Raw genomic sequence first — 14,420 nt, forward strand, 5'->3', positions numbered from 1 at the left:
CAAATGCTATGACCAGGCCCATTTTCTTCCTCTTATCTGTCCAGCATGGAAGTTCATTGACCTTTGAAAAATCACTATCCCACAAAGCCAGGGCCCAAGACACAGCCGAAAACTACAAGAGCAGCTGAAAAGACACAAAGCTGTTGCACTTTGGCTCCAGAAATCTCCTGGCTTCAATGAATGGTAAATAGCCCCTTAGCAACCATGCTCTAATTCCAAAGAGACATTTTTGTTATCCTTTTGAGAGATACTGCTTTGGGTTTACCTCAGGAAAGAACAGGAAGGACTTTTTCCAAAGTATCACCATCTTCCTGCACCTCTCCCACGTGGCTGGCGGGGAGGGACCAGTGATGCAGCAAACAGAACAAGGTCAGACCTTGAGAAGAACAAGAAGAACAGGATTCTCCCGAGGTTTCCTTTCCCAGGCTCTAAGCTGAAGTTTCTCATGGCTTGTTCACTGTCGCTAGGAGTGCCTGACTAGGCAGGTCCCTCCCAACTTGATGTTTGTCAGATGTTGATCTCTGCTTCTTCTCTCCCAGCCTTCACTTCTGAGGACCCAGAAGTCTCTTTCCACAGAATCATGAAACAGCTTTCTGGTGAGCAGGTGAGCTATTTCCTGTGGAATTGTCAGTAGCTGGCATTGACCAAAGTGTTCACATACTGGGTGTTGCGTTCCTATTCTAACAGCAGCTTTTTGAGACCTCTTAACCTAAAATTGATGTTATAACCAGAGGGAAGATTTTGGAGGGCTTTGGAACTTTTTCCTGAATAGGTAGCTGCCAACAATAACTTTCTCTGGTGTTTGTTAAGTTGTGATTCTACCCCACCCATCCCCACAGTGCTTAACTGGGTCCTCTACAGTCAGGAGGAGACAAGACACCAGGTTCTTGAAGAACAGCAAATTTGTGTCAGTTTTCTTTCATGTGATAAAACACCTGAGAAAATCACCTTAATACTTAAGGAAGGATTTACTTTGGCTCACAGTTTCAGTCCATGATTGCATGGACCTATTGACTTTGGGTCTTTGGTGAAGCAGTATATCTTCAAGTACAGGACCCCATTGACCTAACTTCTTCCACTAAGCCCCACTGTCTGAAGATCCCACTATCTTCCAACAGTGCCATAGGCTGGCAACCAAGCCTTTAACATTTGCACCTGAGTGAACAGTTAAGATCCAAACCATAACAATATTTCAGACCTGGCTCATCACCAATGTTTGTTACTACCCAAGAAGGTAGGGAAACCTCTTGGACCCACTGAGACTCTCCATGTCTTTTAGCCTGTTATCTCAGAGCATCACTGGCAAGTATCAAACATATCCACATCCACACCTGTGTCTTGACTGCAGGGGGAGAGGAGATAGAATGTTCAAAATCACGGGAACTCTGGGAAACTTAGAAAGAAAGCAAAGCCATGAACCGTGAACTCTCAGGACCTTTCTGATGAAGAGCAGCACAAAATTAAAACTGAAACACAATAATAGCTCTATGTAGTGTAAAAAAAATACAGAATTAAATAGCAGAGTGCTATTATTTAAAGTAACCTTTCTGGCAGACTTGATACTTACCCTAAATGGACTTCAGGGCTCAACATGTTTGACCAGCTACAGTTTCAGTTATTTCCAAAGCTTATGATACATTCTTTTAATATCTCCTTACGATGTCAAATCTTTGTCATGGGAGGATGGGTTTAAATGTTGAAAAAATAGCTCAAGATCATTAAGAGTCTACCATGATAGGGTTGACTTACACTGTCTGTTGAATCATACTGTCTTTTCACTCTCCCTACTCTCTTGCATGGTGACTGTGGAGTACTGAGACAAAATTTCTTGTCTAATTTATAAAACGACCCTGAGGACCATGCTAAAGGAAGAGTAGAATAGTTAATGAAAGGTTTGTCGGTATCAACCAGAGTATCTCTAGAATAAGTCCTTAGCCTTCCAGAGCGATGACTTAGAAGTAGGCCATACTCTCTGTAGGATAATAGGTATGGGCAAGATTCACTGAAAAAATACAGTGTTTTTCTATCTGAGCCACAATGACAAAACAAGTAGTATTTTGCCTTGATAGAAAACCCGGCAAAGGAAATAAACTCATTATAATCCAGAGCTTTCCAGAAAACCCTCTTTCCTTATCTCCTACCACCTACCTTGAGAAAGCAAGAGAACGGGAGGGCACAGGGTCATGTTGCACATGGAGCGAAATCTGACTTTATCAGACACCTAGGAAAAACTCTTTTTCCTACCAGCCAGAACCCTTTTCAATTGGCAATTCACTGTGGAGAGCCTGGCTATTGGATCACTTGCTTCCAAGCTGTTTAGATCCCAAATGCAAATTCTAGCAATGTGTTAATTTAAATCAAATGTCATTATAGGCAAGGCCTGGTGACACGCATCTATCCTGGCATTCTGGAGGTGGGGGCAGGAGGCTCTCAAAAGGCCAGCTGGGAAGATACATAGAGTAGAAAAAGGCTGTCTCAAACAGATGAAGTTTATAGAAAAAAAATTGTATGTTTAGGATTTTAAAAGTCTACATTAGCGTTTTAGAAGCCAAATACAAAGAGAATAATGGTGTTGAGCAGTATAGTCCTCTGTTCCTAATTGAGCAGAAGTCAGTTTATTTCAATTATTTGATTAGATCTGTTAGATTCTATTTTACATCTAACTAGCACACAGTTGGGACACCTTACTCACTATTAAATTGCCTCCTGACTGGAAGTGTCATTGGTTGGTATTTGGTGCAGTTAGAAACCCCAATCTCTGAGTCTCAGTCTAAATTCACTGTCTTGCAACAGAAAAGAAGCAGCAGTGTGTGGGCCGTGGGTCTGTGTACACCACATTGAGGCTGAGCAGATGTGATCTTACGGGGGTAGAAGTTTGGGTGAATGCCTGCAATATATTCCCATCCACCATAAGGACAGGATTCACAATCAGGAGCCTTGGCAAGAAACTGGTTGGTGCAGTGCCCTGGACACAGGGTGCTACCCAAAGCCAGGACTGGGGTTCCCCAGTTCCCCTCCATGAAATCACAGGTCCACGGTTGGGCTCCCTTCTTTACTTCTCTCAAGTCTACTAAAACAGTCTTCTCCCAGTTCTGTCTTAGATCATTTTCACTGCTATAACAAAATCCTTGAAACTGGGTAATTTATAAAGAGACATTTATTTTCTTACAGTTCTGAAGGTTGGGAAATACAATATCAAGGCATGGCAGGTTGGGTTTGTCTGGTGAGTGCTGCTCTCTGCTTCCAAGCTGGTACATTGATACTGTCTTCTCCAGAAGGAAGGAATGCTGTGTCCTCACACTGTGGAAGGTATAAGACTCAACTATCATTGAGGAAAGGGAGACTCAAGAGCAAGAGCCAAGGTCAAGCCCATTCCCTCACTATTCTTATCACCAGGACACTCTTGGCTGGATCATTCCCCAACCCACGCAGGACATGCCTCTCTTCTAGTTCCTCTGACCTTTGCAGGAACGAAGAGCCCTGGGCACAGATGAGGCAGGATGGTGTAAACAGTGATGCAAAGACTATGATAGCAAGGGCTACATCTACCTTCCTTGAAATAGCAAACAGTGATGATGATGATTGCAGAGTTTTAGAAAGCAAATAACAAATGCTGACAATTTTGTAGAAATCAGTGTGTTATATCTCAAGAAATTTCATAAAGAAGCTACAGTAAAACACCATTTTGGACTAGAGGAGTCAGCTGATGCCCAGTCCTCATCTCCTTGCCTGCCCTTCCTTCAGGGTGTGGCTTAGACTCCCTTCCTCTGGGAAATCTTTCCTGCCCCCCACCCCTCACAGCTGAATGCCTCCCTCTGTGCTCCCTCCCACAGCTCCCTTGGATTATCTCTGCTAGAAAATGTGAGTCTTCTACTGGCATTGTCAGTTAACCAGGTCTGTCTTCCTCAGTTGGGCAGTGAGTTGCAAAAGATGGGCTTTGTCTCTATAAACCTAACCTAGTACTAAGGACATTGTGTGCACTCAGCAAGTGGTTGTTAAGTAGTTGGTTGGTAGGTGGGTGGGTGGGTAGAAGGATGGCTATAAAATATACACAAGGGTTTAGGGCCTGCCCATTTCAACCCAACATGGGACAGGTGATGCTTCCTCCTGAGTTTGGTGTCAGGTCGGCCAAGGTTTTGTCAGGCCTACATTGTATTCAGCACTATCTCCTACTCAAATCTAGCATTCTCCCCTGCCTGTCACAGGTGACCATCCCTAATAGATATCCCATACTCCACAGTTTGTCTCAGTGTCTACTTTCAGAGATCCCAGCCTGCAGCAGTGTTGAGAACCTTTAAGTGTGTGTGTGTGTGAGGTATGGACAGGGATTTGGGGGAATGCAATGGGTAGTATAGACCTTGATCTTTCAGTGAATGGGTGTTCCTTCTTAGACATGAGTAGAGTTGTGTGAGTGTCTCAGCTCAGCTCAGGCTATGATCCTTTTGCTTCTGCTTGAAAGCCAGCAAAGTGGGGTCCTTCTTGGGTCAACCACAGAGAGTTGGGCCATACAAGTTGTTCTTCTGGCCCTGGTCACTAACTTCTTCCCAGTTGATCTGCCTAATGCTTTCCTCATAGTCCACTCTTATGTACCATCACATGAGCATCTTTCCTGGGCTCCATCTCTGGCCCCTCTGCTTCCATCATTCTCCCACACATCCACAGTAAACTCAAAATGCAAAACAGATTGCTTCCTCCTCTGCCTACAGCCTCCCAGTGGCTTCTTACTGCCTTCAGAATAAAATCTATTTACTTAACACAACCTAGGAGTTCTCTGCAGTCTGGTCCTGCCTATGTTTCTGACCTCAACAAATATCCTTGGGAGCTCCCCACATACCAGGCACTGTGCTAGGTGCTGGAGACACAGCAGTGAACAGAACAAAGTGCTTACCTCCAATAAGCCTCCATCCTAGTGGGGACAGAAGGTAGCAAGCACATAAATGGCTAATGTGCCAGATCCTAGGTGTCATGAAGAAAAATAGGAGGTGCTTAGGGTGGGTGAGGGCCAGAGAGGAGAGGGAGAAAGCAGGATGGCGAACAGCCTCCAAAATAAGTGGACATTTCAGCAGACTTAGAGGACTTTAAAAAAGGAAGCTATGTGAATGTCTGTTGTGCATATTATGCAGAGGTTTCCAGAGAGCTCCAGCAATGGGAAGAGCAAGTGCAAAGGCCCTGAGGTGGGAGTATGCTTGAACAAAGTGAGGTGGCTGCTGGAGAAGAGTGAGTGAGGAGGAATAGAGAAGAGTTTAAGTGTTCAGGGCTCCATAGGTCATTGTGTGCACTCTAGGTTATGCTCTGAAGGAAGTGGGAATGCAGGGGGTTGAGCAGTGTATTATCCGACATGCTCAAAGGATCCCTTGGCTGCTAGGCATGGGAAGAGAGAATGACGGTGTGGAGATCAGGTAGGAGGCCATTGCCTGCTCCGGGTGGGCTGGGCTAGGTTGACCACAGTGGAGGCGGTAAGTGTGGTCAGATCTGATGGACAGTGGAGCTGACTGACTTGCTGTAGGGTGGCTCTGGGGTGCAAGAGAGAGTCAAGGGTAACTGCAAGGTTGAATCCTGGAGTAGTAAAGGTATAGCCTCCCCTCTTACTTAGATGGGAAGACAACAGTGGGCCATATTTCCTGGGGAAATCATTGTACCTTGGATATGTCAAGTTCAACAATATTTTATCTCCTATCACACTTTGTTCTCACACTGTTCACCCATCAGTTTCTAGAAAATGTGAGCTTGATTTACCTAGACTTTGTACTTGTCATCCCCTCTGCCAGATGTCCCCCACCTCATGTAGGAGTGGGGTGCAGCTGTCAGAGTGACAGACAGGGCTTTGACTCTCAGGTCCCTTATTCCTTCATGTCTCAGCATGACTGTCACTCTCTACCCTTGTGTTGAAAATGTATCCACATCCCATACACTGTTGGGTTTCTCTAGCACTTGTCACCATCCATAAACTATTTGTTCATTTGTTTGTTTATCTGCTAGTCTGTCAGTTCTAAGAGACTTGAAATCATGTTGCTCCTATCACCTGGCACCTAACTCAGAGCCTGGCCCTTGGTGGGTGTTCAACAAACATTTGTTAAATTAATTTAACAAAGATTAGGAATCATGGTTCCATACTCCGCCGGCTCACAGCCAGGGAGAGGAGATGTCACTAAAGATCAGTCACAGGTGAGAAAGAGCCAGCACAGGCAGGGCCCAAGGAACACCTAGTGGCCAGGAAATGGGGGCAGTGATAGGATCTGGCAGGGAGAGCCTTGCAGGGCCAGCTCAAGAGAAGAGCCGGACAGAAAGGAGAGCTATGCTTAGTAGGAGTGAGTAGGGTATGGCCAATCAGACCCAGGGGCCAGACCTGGGAGGGGGCAGAGGCAGAGGGGACAGGGTGGTCCTTCCTTCTTCATGCAGCCAGCAGAGGGAGGGTGCCTGGGGCTCTCTAGACCCAGGGCAGGAAGCACCAAGAATGAAAACAACAGCAACCTCTGCCAGAAAGCATTCCCACTGAACCTTCTCAGGGTGGGGGAGGGAGGCACAGAAGCCATAAATCAGAATTAACTGCAGCTGTCATGCAAAGGGAACTTCCCCAGCACACCCTTCCAGACATTGGAGGAAAGAAATCCCACTGGATCAGCTGTCCTCCACAAATGCAATCAAAGCTTTTGCATGAGGCTGGCGTTGAGAGTCAAGGTCTGGAAAGCCCCGAGCTGTGAGCCTAATGGGAAGGGGGCCCCCCTCTCTGCTTTTGGCCAAGGTTAAGGCCTCAAGGAAACAAGGCTACTGAGAAATACTGGAATGCTGTCTGTACATCAGCCTCCACCTATCCCATGACTACCTCCTGCCTGAGCTTTGGAGGTTTTTCTGAGGCTGTATGTGTGTGTGGTGGGGTACATAGAGAAAGATGTTTCCACATCAGGAGGGAAGCAGGTAATTTGTATCAGTTCAGAGCAGGGTGGGACAAGGAAACTAGGCTGCGGACACCATCCAGGATGGGGCCCATCTGGTGTGCTTCCCGGGAGCTATTGATGCTGGCTGCTGGCAAAGCTTGGGCTTTGGTTCATAACAGCTTTGGGAGCAAAGCCTGATCGGACCATGGATTCCTCTGCTCTGGGAATTTTGCTTGGCTCTGTGAGGCCTTCAAAAGTGTGATCTTCCCTCCAAGTGACATTGGCTGGGCTCTGTGCCGGGGTTAAACTGGTTGCCTGATGGACTGCATCAGCACTGTTTGCACACAGGGGACATTTATAACTGGAAGGCTCCAGCCCAGAGTACTGGGCACTCTAGAGATAGTCCCAGGCACTTCTGAAGTGAGTGGGGGGCCTATCTGCAAGTGAGGGGAGTCTGGAGGGGTCTTTCTTTGGGTCACCCTCCCTGGCTGATGTGACTCCCTGCCTGGGCTCCAAGTTCAGAGGCCCTGCGCACTTCCAGGCTGGTCCTTCAGTGCCCCCCAGTGGCTATCTAGGCCCACTACCTGCTGCCCTGACTACTTCCCTTGTTTTCCCATCATAGGCTGTGAGGGACCGGGCCCTGTCCTAAGAGGAATATATCACACTCACTCCTTATCAGCAGAGGATGCATTTCAAGACCTAAAGTGGGAGCCTGAAACATTGATAGTACAAATCCCTACATACGCTTTTTACTCCCATACATACCTATGATAAAGTTCAACTTATAAATTAGGCATGGGAAGAGGTCAATAGCAATAAGTAATAAGGTAGAACAACTCTAGCAATATACTGATACCGTGACAGTGAACGGAGACCGCTACTAATTGTCTACCAAGTGAGTAGCATATACAGCATGGATACATTGGGCAAAGGAATAATTTACCTTCCAGGTAGGATGAAGCAGAATGGTGTGGCATTTCGTCACATTGACCTGAATGGTGTGCAATTTAAAATATGTGTTATTTATTTTTGAAATGTTTTATTTAATATTTTCAGACTTCAGTTATTGCATATAACTGTAACTTGCAGAGAGAAAAACCATGGATAAGAAGGGATTGCTATAATACCCCCAGGAGGAGAAGGTATATCCTTAAGTGAACAATGAAACCAAATGAAACGTGTGCGTTTGGAGAAAGATATGGTCACAGCAGAGGGAACGAAAAGCTAAAAAAGGATATGAAGCCACAACATCCTTTAAAGCGTGGGATGCATGGGGTATGTGGAGAGACTGGGGAAAGACTCTGGGAGGTTAAGGCCAGCATAGGTGACCACTGTTCTAGAAGCCAATGGCTAATGGAGTTTGCTTAAAATCAACACAAGTTCAATGGCAAAAGGCATTTGTATCCTTTTGCATATGGGATGAACTGGTGATGCCAATGGGCTTCTGAGCTATAGCAACAGCAGACATTGGGCCTGCTCCACTGCCTTGTGCAGGTCCTGTGGAAGGACACAGAGTGGGACACTGCACTACTGAATCCTAAAAGCACTCAAAGGTTGGCTCCAGGGGGCTGATCTATCACTGAGGATAATACCAATGTGGCAGGCTCCAGGGGCTCATATGACAGCCAGTGAGTGCTGGAGGCCCAGTCAGGGAGGCACCACCAGCTAGCAATCTGACCCAGCTGGCCAGATCCCAGAGGTCTGGTATCTCTGTTTCAAGATCAAGAAGCAGACATACCTGCTCTGCCAGCAACTCCAAAGGCAATACAACGTATACCCACCCTCCTTCCCCTCCCATGGACAATGGTGCAGAAGAGGGAGGATGGTGAGGCAGCAGCCAGGGAGTGATAAATGGGAGAACAAGTGCAGAAGACCCCACACCATTGCGTCCTAGGATAAAGTTCCTGTCAGCTGAGACCTAGCCAAGGTTGAGTTGCAAGAGATTTAAACTGATAGGAAAAGAATGTTTCCCAAGTCTTTCATGTAGTTGCATCTCTCCTGTGCTTCAGGTCAGGCTGACCCTGGGCTCCTCCGGTGGACAGACAGTACAAATGCAGATATGTCATGTACATGGGGAATTGTCCAGCTAGAGAATATGATTCCTAATGATGCCGTACTTTGGATCTTCACTAATGGAGCAGTGCAAAAAGGGAACAAGTAATTTATAGGAGCTCTGTCTAAAAGCCTGTGTTGAAATTCATTGCTCACTGCATTTACATATTGTAGTTCTAGGACTGAATGCTTTTAGGATGAGTGTCAAATATAAGCACTGGAGTTGTGAGCCTTTTGTGGGTCACAAGGCAAGGTCCAAAAGGAAAATGTAGATGGTTTTCAAGAAAGAAGTTTCAGTATATAAAATATGCCCTTTCAAGAAATAAGCTATGTAGTTGAGAAGCAAAAGTCACAGTTCCATTTGGTTTTTGTTGGTGTGAGAGTCAAGACAATTTTTGAATTGAGGTAAATACAAAGCACAAACAAAGCAAATAAAACAAACTCAGGAAAAGAAGAAAAATGATTTGTATACTATGTGATTGCATCATCAGCTGTTATGGTGCTAAGTATTGGGTTGCCTGGATGAGGGGAAACCCTGCTGAAGGAGGGAAAGTCACAGCTTTACATCCAGCACAAGAGGGCCCTGGGGGCCCAGGGGCCAGCAAGTCTTCCCTGCCTTCCTGACTATAGCCCTAGAGAAACCTATGCTCTAGATTTCCTAGGATGGCAGGAGATTTTGAAGGGTGAAATGCTTCAATTCACTGCCATGACCAGCTTTTTAGACCAGTAGTTCTGGCTGAAAGTGAGAATGGTCTAGGAAGGATTTAAAAATCTTCACGTCAAGCCATCCTTCTCCCCAGAACAATCATATTAGAGTTTCTGAGAACCAGGAATCATGTTTTAAAAACTCTTGGAGTAACTCAACAGGTGGCCAAGCCTGAGATCCATTGCTCTAGAGTGTTCTTGTTGACTGGATTTCCTGAATTATTGGCAAGTTTTGATAACTTACTTTATGCCCATCACTCATGAGGTCAGTTAAAACCTAGTGCTTAATCCTTCTCATTGCCTATCTCTGACATTCAGTATTTTTTTTAAATACACAGAGTTGCTCAAAATAGGCATGAACTGAAATCAAAAAACTAGTTTATACTTTAAAAATCAGCCAACTAAAATTGTGAATGTATTTCCCAGTCCTGCCCCGGCATATAATATCTTCTAAGTACACAATAATACATACCCAGTTTATATAACCATAAATGACCTTGTAGAATAAATCTTCACTCCTAAAATCATCATCAAACTAAGGGTTTCTTTTCTCATTTTCATTCGGTTTCTTGGTTTTATCCCTAGCCTCAAAAAATAAATAAAACTTTCCAGAATTTCTTCCATCTACCTCTTCACTATTTTTAGCACATGTGATTAAATGGTAATTCTGATTTTTTTCCCTAAGGAAAAAATTGCACCAGACAGTCTTAGATAATTTTTCCCACTTCACCATCATGTTCTTGTTCTATTTTTTTAAAGTTCCTTTAGAGGTGCCTCTTCTGATCAAAGGAAGGCCATTTATTTAGAGATCTATAAATCGCTTGGGTTCTTTAAGATTTTTCTAGAACATTGTATTCTGATTCTCTAGTGTTGATTTTCCTCCCAGGTTTCTTATTTCTGTATGGCCTGAAAAAATATTCCTCTGTAGTGATAGCTATGACAGATGTACCAGAACAAAAGCGACTGCACCAAGTGCCCAGAGGGGTGGTAATTATGAGATACATGAATGGAAAAACAGCAAAATATCTTTCTATCCCAGGTACAGACTTCGGCACTACTAACAGCGACATACTCCTAGATAAGTGTACATGTCACAATTCTGATAAGACACTGGGAAGACTGTGCTGTTTAGAACTTCAGTCTGTGGCCACTACCGTAAGCCAGTAGGTGGATTATTCAATACTTACTGTCTTCTCTGCTCTGAATCACTAATGCATCTTGGAAAAACCCTGCTTGGATTTGAACCGAGGAAAAGGATTTAGATTATTTGGTGACTCTGGGAATTTGTTCATTGCTATTTGAGATAACCAGGTTATTTTTTATTTTTTCTCAATTAGGTCATCTTATTTCTGCATTATTGTCTGTGTTTGTCCTGTCTTCTAAATCATGAATACTTCCATAGGAGACAATTAGCCATGGTTTATAAGTTGTCAACCACCTAATCTTTAGGAGTAGCTAGTGTGATTAAGGTTTTGCAAAAGAAAATCAGCTTCTAGGAATTATGATCAGCTCTCTAGCTGATCCATTTAATTCCTAACCCAAGTCTAGAGTTGATGGTCTTGTAGAAAGAGCCTTAGATTTTGGTCTGTTCTCTGCTCTTTCAATGGGTGTGTAACTTGTTCAAAGAGTAGTAAGAGAGCCTTGTTTGGATATTTAGTTCTTATTTTGGACGGGAGTATGGGATTGGTGATCTATTTGGTTGTTTTCATTGTTGACCTATCTCAATTTCTCCGTAATGACCAGTTTTAATTGATTTAGAGAGAATGCTAATAAAAACAGGTACAAGGTTCATCAGACACCTTGAGCCTGACTGAGGCTAGACTGTCTCAGCATGGCAATCCACCATGAGCCCTGTGTTTCCATGCTGGGATTCCTTCCCAGTATATCTTGGGAAATTTTCAATTTTCTAAATGCCTCAGTTTTTTAAAAAAAATCAATCAAATAAAAATATAGAAACAATTATTATAAATCTCCCTTTAGAAATAAAACCTAACAAATGACAATAAAACATTCCTGGTTTGAAGGAATCCACCAACTTCTAGTTGAAAGCAAGAGCAAGAAGACTTGGCAGGAGAGTAAAAGTGGCATTTCTAGAGACCCGAACATCAGCCCCATGACAATCTGAATTTAATTGGTAAGTTTTCCTTGTTGCTGTTGCCAGGTTTGTATGTCTACGGCCTGAGTGCTGCTAATAGTGAGTTACTCTTGCAAACAAAATGAACATCAATAAGCTTATATACATAGTGTGCTTTATACAAATCCTAGCATGGCTTTCCAGGAAATAACAAGTTTTGCATACAAAATGACACGATTCTGTGTAGTGTCATTAATCTTGCTAGGAGATCTGAACACTGCATTATTGGAATCCTATCCAATAATGTTTGCTGGCATTTTCCAGTGTTTGAATATTGCTATAGGCTACAGTTCTTTGTAAAGATGCTAAACTTAAATTTCCTTCTTATTATTTATTAAACAAAGTTTTCAGATATACATAATAGTGATTAAGGAGTATGAAGAATGTTGAAAGTATTTTAAGAAAAACTTTATTCTAATCCTGAAGACCTCCAGGAATTGAGAAGCAGTACTCCAAACTATGTTCCTAAGTTTCTCCTAGGCTTGTGCTCTTCTCTCTCTCTCTCTCTCTCTCTCTCTCTCTCTCTCTGTGTGTGTGTGTGTGTGTGTGTGTGCGTGTGTGTGTGTGTGTGTGTCTGTTTCTGTCTCTCTCCTGTGCTGTCATCCCCTGTGGATAGGAATATTTGAACCAGTCTCCCATGGGTTTCACTCAGTCCATTCTCCATAGCGGAGCCAGAGGGAGTAACAGAAACACAGATTGTTCATTGCCTCCTCAACTGAAGGCATTTTAATGGCTAGCCTAGAAAATAAAAGTTAAAACCAAAATAAGATATCAACACATATCTATCATATTAGAAAAAAAAAGTAAAGTCTGGGCTCCATAAGGGCAGAGACTAAATTTGTTTTGCTCACCACTTTAGTTATAAGCTTAGCACAATGCCAAACAAATCATAAGTGCCCACCTGTACCTGGAGTGGGTATCCCTGAAGGTTTTTGTTTTACTGTCTATTTGGCTAAATAAATTAATAAGAATGGCACCTGCAAGAACTCTCATTCTGATAGATAGACAGAAAAAAAGAAAGAAAAAGAAAAAGAAAAAAAATTGGCAGTCCTAGGGTTTGAATTCAGAACCTCATGCTTGCTAGGCATGCAGTCTAATGCTTCAGCCATTCCGCCAGCCCTTTTTTGTGTTTAGTATTTTTGAGATAGGGTCTCATGAACTATTTGTCCAGGGATGGCTTTAAACCATGACCCTCCTGACCTTTACCTCCCAAGGAGCTAGGGTTGTAGGTATGAGCCACTGGAACCCTGTATCTTGCATGGGATCACTCATATACTTTGCAAAATGGAGGGTCTTCCCCAGAGTCCCCTAAGCATTGCCCAACATGACTTTTCTTCTCTGAGGCTGACATTCAAAGAGCCCTTCATTTATTAAATGCTTTCTCCCATCAGAGTGGTAAAATTCACTCTTATGAGCCCAAATGTTCTCATCTTGAACATGGGAAGACTGTGTACCGGGCTTGGTCTTTCCTTCCTTCTGGAATTCTCAGGCTATATCAAATGATATGAAATTCATTCAACCATAGCCTATCATTAGCAGCACCATTTCCACCTCTTTTGTGGAATAGCCACAAGAAAATGCATGAGATAATGCACATAAGTTGCTCCATCAAGCACAAAGTGCCATGTAGCATTAGTATCCAGTATTATTAAATCAGCGTGCCTGCATTTTACAAGCACAACTCTGACCACCTGCATTAATATCACAGCGCATGGGTTCATCCTCTTCAACCTGGAGAGATCTTCTCTGTCTGCTTCTCTTCACCTTGCTTTGATACCTGACTTTCATTCTATTAAAGAAAAAATGGATGCTAGAGTCAACCGCACCTGGTTTTGGATTTTTTGGCTTTGCAGCTTAAAATTTCTTTCAATATGATCAGTGTTTTATTTCTGATCCTCTGTTTCTCCATCTGTACAATTGGAATGATAATCTTCCCTTGTAAGGATGTTTAAGAGGACTGAATAAAGCCATATGCTAAAAATAGCTTCCTTACTATTTGATTCATAGTGATCGTAAGATGTTTATGACTTCCCTTGAATTTCTCTGAACAATCTCAACGAATTGAAAAGCTCATCTTCACTAATAGGAGAGGGCAAAAACCAGATTAAAGCAAAAGGTAGAAATGTCATGTTGGGTAAGAGAGCTCTCAGAGGTATAAGCACTCAGAAACTTAGCAGATTCTCCCAGTGACCATCAAATCTTTTGGGTGATGGAATGAAAGGAACTGACCTATTAAGCAAAAACCTTTGAAAGTGTTTGGAGAGTGTCATGATTTTTCAGATCTCAGAATCACAGCCAACCAAAAGTTGCATCATCCCGGGTTTGAGTAGACTGCTTGAGCACATTCTGGAAGCAATGGCAACAACAATCCAGATACCAGTTGGTGGTCCTATCCTACATATTCCTTAAACCTAGAGTTTTTGTCTAAGGAATTATCTTAGACAAAGGCTTGCAGTAGGGCCAGCCTTGACATAGGCTTGATGTGAGACTCTTGCAAAACCACGTCTTGTCTGGGACCCGTATCTAACCATGCACACACTGAATAGGACAGGCTTGCACAGTCCAAGGGCCTCCCCAGTATTGCACCCTGTTAATCAGTAGTATAAACCTCTGTGGTAGCTCAGAACTTAGGATCAGAGAACTTTTCCCTTGGC

General features: G+C 43.4%; 1 long non-coding RNA gene across 2 annotated transcripts in view; it reads left to right on the forward strand.

Moving 5' to 3' along the window:
- Positions 1–427: 427 nt before the first annotated feature.
- The window catches only part of LOC141418236 (uncharacterized), a 197,715-nt gene continuing 183,722 nt past the window's right edge, over positions 428–14,420 (forward strand). For both annotated transcript variants that reach the window (XR_012442926.1, XR_012442927.1), the window contains exon 1: positions 428–604. This is a non-coding gene — a long non-coding RNA (uncharacterized lncRNA). The remainder of the gene's footprint in view (positions 605–14,420) is intronic.

This window comes from Castor canadensis, chromosome 16 (genome assembly GCF_047511655.1).
Source record: "Castor canadensis chromosome 16, mCasCan1.hap1v2, whole genome shotgun sequence".
Lineage (NCBI taxonomy): Eukaryota > Metazoa > Chordata > Mammalia > Rodentia > Castoridae > Castor > Castor canadensis.